At 50.6% G+C, this 10,348-nt stretch overlaps 1 long non-coding RNA gene across 1 annotated transcript; it reads right to left on the reverse strand.

The window, feature by feature from the left end:
* Positions 1-154: 154 nt before the first annotated feature.
* LOC118154071 (uncharacterized) lies at positions 155-6,126 on the reverse strand. Its single transcript, XR_004744002.3, has 3 exons — positions 5,970-6,126; positions 1,761-1,850; positions 155-909 (listed from the first exon to the last, which is right to left on the reverse strand). It is a non-coding gene; the product is annotated as an uncharacterized LOC118154071 (long non-coding RNA).
* Positions 6,127-10,348: the final 4,222 nt, after the last annotated feature.

Consider the following 10,348-nt stretch of genomic DNA (forward strand, 5'->3'; position numbering starts at 1 on the left):
GGGACCCCACCTTTTCTGAGGAGTAGGGAGAACACCTAAAGGGGTTGGCCTGGAATGGCAGGTTATAGCCCACTGAATCTTAAAGGGCCCCCCGACCCCACAGCACTTCAGGGTTACTCTGGAGCCATCTTAGGATTAGGAATTTAGAAATATTTAAAAAATTTTTATTTTCCCTTTTTTTGGGGGGGAGGGGAATTGGTGATACATCCAGGTGATTCAAAAAGCAAAGGTTTAATAATAAATGATGGTTTAAAAAATGCACAAAATGAAAAAACTGCATACAGTGAAAAGGAAGTGTTTCTGCTGCTTCTCTGCCATCTCTTTTGGGCCCGTACAGTGATTCCTGCATCACAAGCACACACGCTCCCTCAGTTGTCCAGGGTCTGTGCCCTGTGCCCTTCTGTGAAACGCCAAGGCTTGGGAAGGTCTCACCTTTTTAGGGCCCCTCGTCCGTGGTGTGGCTGTCCCTGACTGAGGTAGCCATTGTTGAGGGACATCTGGGTTGTTTTCAATGTTTTTTTGCAGACAGTGGTGCTGAAGGCTTCCGTGGACAGGAGTCATCTGCTGGTGGGTGGGTACAGCTTAGGAAGATTTCTGAAAGTAGATGTGCCAGGCGGGAGGGTGTCTGCAGTTTTAATTTGAGGAGCTATTGTCACACTGCCCTCCACAGACCTGGTGCCACAGAGACGGTGGTGGTGTCTTGCTGCCCATGCCTTCCTAATGTGTGTATTGTAAGTCTCTGGTTCTTTCTTTTCAAAAAATTTCTTTTTAATTTTTTAACATATAGACACAGGGCCTCACTATGTTGTCAAGGCTGGTCTCGAACTCTTGGGCTCAAGTGATCCTCCTGCCTCAGTCTCCCAAAATGCTGGGATTACAGGTGGGAGCCGCTGTTCTGAACTTTCCAATCTAAGAGTTAAAAAGAAAAATTATCTGCAGTTTAAATTTGCATTTCTCCTACCAAGAGTCATGTTGAACAAACTTTTATTCTTTTAAGGTCATTTTCCCCTGTTCTGTAAATTACTTCCATTCTTGACCCATTTTTCTTTCTTTTCTTTTCTTTTTTTTTTTGAGATGGAGTATCACTCTGTTGCCCAGGCTGGAGTGCAGTGGTGCCATTTTGGCTCACTGCAGCCTCCGCCTCCTGGGTTCAAGTGATTCTCCGGCCTCAGCCTCCTGAGTAGTTGGGACTAGAGGCAAGCACCACCACTCCTGGATAATTTTTGTATTTTCATTAGAGATGGGGTTTTGACATATTGGCCAGGGTGGTCTCGAACTCCTGAACTCAAGTGATCTGCTGGCCTCAGCCTCTCATAGGGCTGGGACTACAAGCCCTTTTACCCATTTTCTTATTGGGTCGTTGGACTTTGTCTTATTGATCTGTACAGGGCATTTACATATTAAGGGTTTTACACCTACATACTTACAAATATTTTTTCCTTAAAAAAATTTCTTTTGGGAGACGGGGTCTCACTATGCTGCCCAGGCTGGTCTCAAACTCCTGAGCTCACGGGATCCTCCCATCTCAGCCTCTCGAGCAGCTGGGACCCCAAGTGTGTGGCATCACCTCCCCTGGTTTGTCAGTTGACTTTTGTCTTTGCTTAAGGTAGTTTTGCCATATCGACTTTTCTTTTTATTACATGATGTAATTAATCTTTTATAATTTGGGCTTTGAGAGCTCATAACATTCCCCCTCCCCCATGCTTTTTTTAGGACTTTCAAGGGTAATTACATAAAACAGTGTTAAATCTTTGACCTACCTAGGCTTTATTTTGGTGCGAGAGCCAAGGTCGGGATTGGTGTCTGTAGCACCCAGGTAGGAGACAGATGCCATCCTCAGACTGGGAAATCTGAGGAGAGATGAATAGAGAGACTAAGATGTGGTTGGAGTGTAGAGAAACCATGCAGGTGAATGCTGGGTGGGACCCCTCAGGCCTCAGAGGACACAGGGAGGCTGTGAGGGAGGCGGTCCTACAGGAGCTGAGACCTGGCTGTGGGGAGACCTGAGTGCAGGGCCTGTAGGGAGGGCTGTGGGAACAAGCACCCACTCCCAGCTGGCTCCCTGCAGGCCAACCCCACCCAGCAGCTGGACTCTGACAGCCCGCAGGTGGCCCTACAGGTAACAGAAGTGGAAAGTGGGTGGGCCAGTTGCTGGACAGGGCAGCACAGGATGGTGGGAAGAGCTCTGCCAGATGCCACTCTGCTACTGAACCAACAAACCACTGACCTGGGGAATGGGCACTTCCAGAGCTCCCCAGGGCACCTGGGCAGCCCCCAGGGCGCAGTGTGTGTGGGGTGTTGGAGGGCTCAGGTCTGGGCCTGGTGGAGGCCTCAGAGCAGGGCCAGTGTGGAGTGAGCTGACCACAAGCTGGTCTGGACAGGCTGTGATCTGCCTTTGTGACCTAGGGCTGTCCATGAGGAGCTCTGCAGACCTCTCAATGTCAGTGTTTGGGGGTGAGGGTGGGGGGTCAGGTGATGCTGGGATGCTGGGATAGATGGGGCATGGTCTGTGGGGTGGGGAGGGCCGGGGAGGCTGTTAGTGTGCATGGGCACTATGCTGCCATTCATTCGGTGCACTCGGGTGAAGCCCTGCTCTTGCCACATCCTGGAACACGGCCACGAGGATTCACACACGAGTGGTTATTCTTAACGAGCACCTACTGTGTGCAGGTCCCTTGTGTGTACCTTCAGGAGCTCATTTAATGCTCACAGCAACCCTGCCCTCTAGATTTGGAGACTGGGTTTCAGAAAGGCTGTCTCCTGCCCACAGCCGCACCGAGTTGGGATTTGAACATGGAACTAGCTGACTCTAGGCCTCAGGATCCTTTCTGTTAAGTGGTGCTGCTGCCTCTGGGAAGTCTCATGGAGTTGAAGACCAGCCTGTCTCCACTTTTGGGAAATTCACCCTCCACTGGGTGGGCAGAGGCCTCATCATCTCATAAGGACAGCAGAGAGATTTGTGCTGAGCCAGATGCGCCGCCCTGCGTTCAGCTATTCACGTGGTGCAGAAACTGAGCACATATGTTCAGCCCCTGTCAAAAAGTGATGCTGCTTCTTGACATAATTTTTTTTTTTGAGACAGAGTCTCACTCTGTCACCCAGGCTGGAGAGTAGTGGTGTGATCTTGGCTCACTACAACCTCCGCCTCCTGGGTTCAAACGATTCTCGTGCCTCAGCCTCCTAAGTAGCTGGGATTACAGGTGCCCACCACCATACCTGGCTAATTTTTGTATTTTTAGTAGAGACAGGGTTTCACCATGTTGGCCAGGCTGGTCTCGAACTCCTGACCTCAGGCAATCCATACGCCTTGGCCTCCCAAGGTGCTGGGATTACAGGTGTGAGTCACTGAGTCCAGCCTGTTTTAAGCATTGGCTGGGTACAGTGGCTCATGCCTGTAATCCTAGCACTTTGGGAGGCTGAGGTGGATGGATCGCCTGAGGTCAGGAGTTCAAGACCAGCCTGGCCAACATGGTGAAACCCTGTCTCTACTAAAAATACAAAAATTAGCCGCACGTGGTGGCATGCGCCTGTAGTCCCACCTAGTTGGGAGGCTCAGGCAAGAATATTGCTTGAACCTGGGAGGCGGATGTTGCAGTGAGCAGAGATCATGCTGCTGGACTCCAGCCTGTGTGACAGAGTGAGGCTCTCAAAAAATATTTTTTAAGCATTAAAAACAACATTAAATCATAAAATCAGTGTAAGAAAGTCTAAAACATTGCAGGTTTTTCTGAGGTCGACTACTTAGACACTTAGAAATATGCTAAGTTCTTCAAACAGTCGTTTTTGGTGTCCTGCTTTGATGATTCCCTGAACACTTGCTCTGACTGTTAGAAAGTCTGTAGCTGGGTGGGTGGGGCCCCCGTGGAGTGGGAACAGGTGTTTGGGCCAGTGCAGCTGGTCCGGTGAGAGCAGCTTGGCCATCGTCATGTGGGAACTCTGGTGCTGGGGGAGCAGGCAGGGTATGGGCAGTGTGGGATGTGGTGTTCAGAGGGAGTGGCCTCCACAGCCCTGTGACTGGGGTAGGGAGCTCAGGGGAGCCATGGATGTTTCTCTTGAGGCACCTTGCAGAAGCCGGCAGGTGGTGGGGGGTCCTTGACAGCAGAGCAGAGAGAGATGGTGGACAGCGGCCAGGTGGGCACTGATGAGGGCAAGTGCTGTTCGCCTTTCAGGCAGCCTAGGGCTGGGGATCCATAGGAACCCCTCAACGACCAAGGCTTTGAACACCCTGGCCAGGCAGAGGTAGTCCCAGACAGATAACGGTTCTGTCAGTGGTGAGTTGAATTTGGGTTAGGGGTAGGATTAGGGTTAAGTTGAGGCACTTGGGAACAGACACTGACTAGGAAATCCCCAGTGGGTGTGGCCCACCATCCCGGATTGCCCAGATGAAGGGATTTCCAGGACTCTTAGTTTTAAAATTAGCACAATCTGGGCCAACTGGGACGCACAGGGCACCCTGCTGATGTGTTCGTGTTTCTGAGCAGGGAAAGTGGATAGGCAGTTGCCCCCTGTGTCCTAGGGCCCAGGAAAAAAAGCCAAATCAGAGTGCAGACAGCTTGCCCTGCCCCAGACTGAGGGAGCTGTGGACAGAGGCCACCCACTGTGAGGTGCTGGGCCCCTTCCTCCAGGCAGCGCTGGGATTTGGGCCCTGAGACCTCAGGTTTCCCTGACCCAGGGAAGAAGCCTCTGTCCACTCTGGGCCCTGCCCTTCCTTTGTTTCCCGTGGTGGAGGGAGGGAGTGAGGCTTATTTCTATTTTGTCTGCACAAGGCTGGACTGCCCTGCATTTTCAGCCGTTGTTTTGAAATCCTGGAAGCAGAGAAAATGCATTTGCTCCATCACTTTCCCGATGTGACAAGTCCTATAAAATCTGTTAGAGCCTTTAATGAAACCCCTGCTCAGAGCTGCTCTGTGAATGAATGTGGAATCAAAATTTAAATTAAAATGTTGTTTTTGTTGTCTGGAGGCTTTGCCTGGGAAGAAATTAAAGGGGCAGCTCACCTTTCTGCACCCATTCTCAGGTTGGGTGGGTGCCATGACTCGGCCTGACCCAGGGCTGGGGCCCACCTGTGACTCAGGTGCTGGGCCAAGGTGCCAGCCGGATTTCAAGGCTGTGGCTGTCCCCACACCTGAGACTGTCCCCCCTACAGGCCTCACAGAAAATCCACATTGAGGGGGAAGTCGGTGCCTGTGGACCAGGCGGCTGCTTGGGACTGGAGGCTGTGTGTACTCAGAAGCAGAGGCAGTCTCTGAGCTCACAGGCTCACAGCAGGGGTGCGGGCAGACAGCGCCCTGGCCCTGGATGAGGAAGGAAGAAGGTGAGAGTGATTAAGGGGCTCTGGGGGCTGTGAATGGGTTGCTGCAAGGTGGAAAGGAGGCAGGGAACATCTTCCCAGATGAACAGAGAAGCAGGCGGAAGGCCCAGGCAAGGGGCATGAGGCTGGAGGCCTGTGGCCTGGCTGGGGGCAGTGCCAGCCCCCTCCTGCCTGTGGACGCCCTCCCCCAACCCCTGCCCACTGCAGCTCTTCCTTCTTTACTTTTCTGAGCCCTGCTCTTTGGACTTAAGACACACTCAGGAGTCTGTTGTTAAAAAACAAACCAAACACTCTCTCAGCCTCCGCCCCGTCACAGCCAAGTTCTGGAGAGAGCTCTGCTCCATCTCCTCTCGTCTCCTTCTCTTCCTCCTTCTCCCCTCTGCGTGTCCCAGAGAGACAGAGACCCCCAGGCACCCCTGGCTGGTGGGAGAGGCAGCACAAACATGAACGGCTTGCAGGCCACGTAGCTGCCTTCAGTGGGGGCGAGACACAGCCGTGTGGGGCTGGCCCCAGGCCTGAGGTGCTTTCCTCCCCTCTGTTTTCCAAGTTGGCAGTGCTACCCTATTGCTTGCATGATGAAAAGGAACTCTAAAAGCATTCAAAACATTTTAAATGTGTGCATGTGCATAAGAAGTGTTTTCATCCCAGCATAGATTACCTCCAGTGAATAATCAGCTGTAGCTCCTCTTCAAGTGCTGGAAGCTGCTGCAGAGTCCTGGGAGGAGGCCAGCAGCCCTCGGGGAGGGTGGGGAAAGTTTTGCAGGTGGAGAGACCAGGACTTGGGGCTCTGGGAGCAGGTGCAAAGGGTTGTAGCTGAAGGAAGGAGAGGAGCCAGAGCTGATTATTCCTTGATGGTAATGCTACACAGGGATTAAAACCAGTCAGGTCAACTGGAATAAACCTTGAGAATAAGGCTGAAGCTGGCAGGGCAGAGGGCGTGCGCCTTTTAGCACGGGGCACAGGGCATGTGCCTGTATTTAGCCCAGCTACTTGGGAGGCTGAGGCAGGAGGATTGCTTAAATCTAGGAGGTCGAGGCTGCAGTGAGCTATGACTGTGTCACTGTACTCCAGCCTGGGTGACAGAGCGAGATGCCAACTCTTTTAAAAAAAGTGGAGTTATAAAAGCAAGTTGTAAAGGGTTTTGTTCTGTATGATGGCATCAATGTGAAATGAAACACTGGTATGTGTTGTTTTGGTGTGTATGTAGGTACAAAATCTATGAAAATATGCCGAGTGATGATACAAATCAGTTTCAGGGAATGCCCCCTCTGGGGAGGATGGCACAGGACAAGTATTCATCATTGTCTGTCTGACAATATGAACATTTTCCTGCTTAAAAATTAAACCACAAAAGATGATGGGAAGTAGGATGAGGAGGCAGCATGCTGAAAATGGAGTCAGTTTCCAGGTGGTGAAGAGACCGAGTTGGGGTAGTGGGCTGGGCAGAGGGAGGGCTTTGAGGACTCCAGGAAGAATTCTGTAGGAAAAAGCTAGGGAGAAGGGTGGGAGGGCCGCAGGGGCTGGAATCAATCAGGCTGGTGGCTCCAGGTTCTGTGGTACTTCCAGGAACCTGAAGCCCAGGTGAGGACAGGTGCCTGTGCCACACACACCTCAGTGGGGATGAGAGTCTGGGCGGGAGAGGCTGTGTGTGCCAACGGAGGGGTCATGTAGGGAAAAGACCCCATAAGTGCTGAGGCAGCAGCCAAAAGCCTCAGCCTATTTCCATATAAATAATGAAGAAAGTAACTAGAAATATGACTCTAGTAGTTGTTAGTTATTCATATGTGATCTTATTCATAGGTGATCTTAGTCATTCATATGTGATCTTAGTTATTCATATGTGATCTTAGTCATTCATATGTGATCTTAGTCGTTCATAGGTGATCTTAATCATAGGTGATCTTAGTTATTCACAGGTGATCTTAATTTTTTTTTTTTTTGAGACAGAGTCTCTCTCTGTCTCGTGATCTCGGCTCACTGCAACCTCTGCCTCCTGGGTTCAGGCAATTCTCCTGCCTCAGCCTCCTGAGTAGTTGGGATTACAGGCACGCGCCACCATGCCCAGATAATTTTTTTGTATTTTTAGTAGAGACGGGGTTTCACCATGTTCACCAGGATGGTCTCGATCTTTTGACCTCGTGATCTGCCTGCCTCGGCCTCCCAAAGTGCTGAGATTACAGGCGTGAGCCACCGTGCCTAGCAATCTTAAATCTTTTACTAATGCCTCTCAGGTCAGAAGTGTGAACCTGGAGTGACACTGAAATGAATGACACTAAGGCAAGATGCTCTAAGCCCTCTGTCACGCCCGAGTAAGGGCTGCTGGAGGGCGCCTCAGCTGTGCGGCAGCGCTAGCACTGGGAAAGCACCCGCTGTTTAGCTGGCTAGGGAAGGAGATGTCCAAAATGGCGAGATGTCTCCTTTTTGGGGAAGTTTGGAGAAAACTCCGCTTCTCCAAGCTCTTATGGTAGGCCTGATGGCTGTCAGGGAGGCCCACAGACACCTGGGGGCTGAACTATCTCTATTTGAGGCTGTGCTTCAGTGGTCACGTTCCATGTCCACTCTCATGTTCTGCTTCTGCACCTGGTTTCTTTTGTCTTAGAAAAGATAATCAGTAATAGTAAAATAAATCTTAATGTTTTTGTTTTTTCTTGATAAGTATGGAAAAAGTGCTGATGCATCATGCTCCTTACCTCACTTTGGGTGCCAGAAATCCTGAGCCCCCTCCTGAATGACACGTGATGTACTTGACCCTGTGACTGCCATGCCCTACCTACCCTGCCCCCAGATTTGCAGCTTGATAAAGTGAAAGCGTCCCGGCCCTCGGGGCCACCGCTGGTCTCCGTGATTTGGTTGGCAGTGGACCTCTGGGCCCAAACTCTCTTTTCTCGATCTCCATGTCTTGTGCCTTTTATTTCTGCAATTTCGTGTCTCCACACCAGCCGGGAGGGGCTCACACCCTACAGGAGAGGGATGGACATCTGAAGTGAATGGATGCTGAGAGCACTGTTAGTCATGCATTGCCAAAGATAGAGTAAATAGAGCACTAAAGACTGGCTCACTCACGGAGAGCAGCTTCCCGTGGCTCAACAAGTTTGTAATAAACACAGTTAAACTTTTATTTATGGCACAGCTGCTAATTGCATCATAAACACTTTTCATCAAGCAATTGCTGTTTACTCATTTGCCAATCAGCTCATTATCCAGCTACCTCTCGTTGCTCCTGCCTTCCCACTTCCCAAATCCTGCTGTTTCTAGGGCATCCCCCTGCAAGTGTCCTCCCACCCGGCTGCCTGGCCTGCCTCCTGGGAGGTTGGGCCCCCTCTCCATCCCACCCAGGCTTTGGTAGATGTGCCTGCCCAGGTGAAGCTCTGTTCTACAGCAGCCCATGGCCAGCCCTGACTGTCCAGCATCCTGGTGACTGAGGCCCTGAACTAGGGTCTTGCTGGGCCCTCCTGACCACTCTTTTCTCCGGCTATGAAACCTCACGCCTCCCTCTTTCCCTGCCTTTATTCCAGCCCCCCTCAGCTTGCCCAGAGGTCTCCCCACCCATCTCTCTACTACGCCAGGGATTACATGAAACTGAAGGGCTCCTGAGGGCCCTTCCTCTCCTTTAGAGGGAGCGTGTTGGAATACTCAACTCCTGCTGCGTGTTTGCTGGTTTCTGTCAGCTCCTCGCTCACCTACCTCGAAGAGCACTGAGACAGGGCTTGCCCTAATTCATACCTTGGTTCATTGGTTCACACAGCCATGGCCACCTCCTGTGTGGGGCCATGATGTGAGTCCGCTATCCCTATGTTCCCTCTGCAGGGCCTATTCTGGGGTGAGCCTGAGCTGGGAGATCTTCTGGATGGAAGGAAGTTACACCCTATATCTGGTACCATGAATCCTGCCCCCTATGAGCTAACAGGCCCCTGGGAGTGGGGACCAGAGTCTTAGGCTCTGTATGCTCTGCAACACCCAGTTTGGAGACATCAGCATCAGTGGGCATGTGTGAGTGACATGTGCATGTGAGTACATGCATGTTTAGGTGAGTGTACATGTACATCTATGTGTGAATGACGTGTGTATACATGTGCAGAAACTTATGTATGTGTAAACGTGCACATGTGAGCGACATGTATATGCTCATGCATGCACACTGTGTAAATGTGTGCACATGTCTGGGTAAGTGGTGTATGCATGCATGTACATGTAGGTTTTTGTGCATATGCAAGTGTATATGTGCACATAAATGGTGTATAATGTGTGCATGTGTGTGAATGGTACATATGTATTCACATGTGTATATGCATGTGGGTGGTGTGCTCACACATGTATATGTGCATGTGTATGCATGTGTGCACAGGTGATTGCATATATACAGACATATATACATTTATACATACACACATGTATACATATACACATACATGTATATATGTGACCATGTATATGTGCATATAGCTGTGTTCATCTGTGTACATGCACATTGCACGTGCTTCTGTCAGCATGTGCATGTGTAAAAGTGAATGTGAGTGTTGTGTACATGTAAGTAATGCATATGTGTGCATGAATGTGTTCAAGTGATAGGTTTGTGTGCATATGCTGCAAATGTGTGCTTTTATGAACACGTGTGTGAGTGGTGATTGTGAGTGTATATGCACAGAGGCCTCAGACTGAGTCTGCTGGGCGTTCCTCCTGGCTCTGGAGTGAATGTGGTAGCAGGGCTGAGGTGAGGCCCTTGTCTTCAGCTGAACAAGTCTACCTGGGGTGTAGTTGGTGCTTTCCTGCTCTGCTGCTTCTCTTCTGAGGTCAGTCACAGACCTGGACATCTGGCTTGTGGGGGGATTGAGTTGCAGTGGCTGCATGTGCTTTTTTGTGTGAATACATGTGCACATGTGTTGCATCTATGTCTGAATGTGATCATAGGCAGCCATTTTGGGGGCATTGAAAGTGCAGTGACAAAGCAGGAATCTGAGCTCAGACTCTGTTTTCTGCCTGGGTCAGCCCAGATTTTCTATATGGAAGTGAGGTGAGAGGGAGAGGAATATTTGAGGG

Source organism: Callithrix jacchus, chromosome 5 (genome assembly GCF_049354715.1).
Source record: "Callithrix jacchus isolate 240 chromosome 5, calJac240_pri, whole genome shotgun sequence".
NCBI classification, from domain to species: domain Eukaryota; kingdom Metazoa; phylum Chordata; class Mammalia; order Primates; family Cebidae; genus Callithrix; species Callithrix jacchus.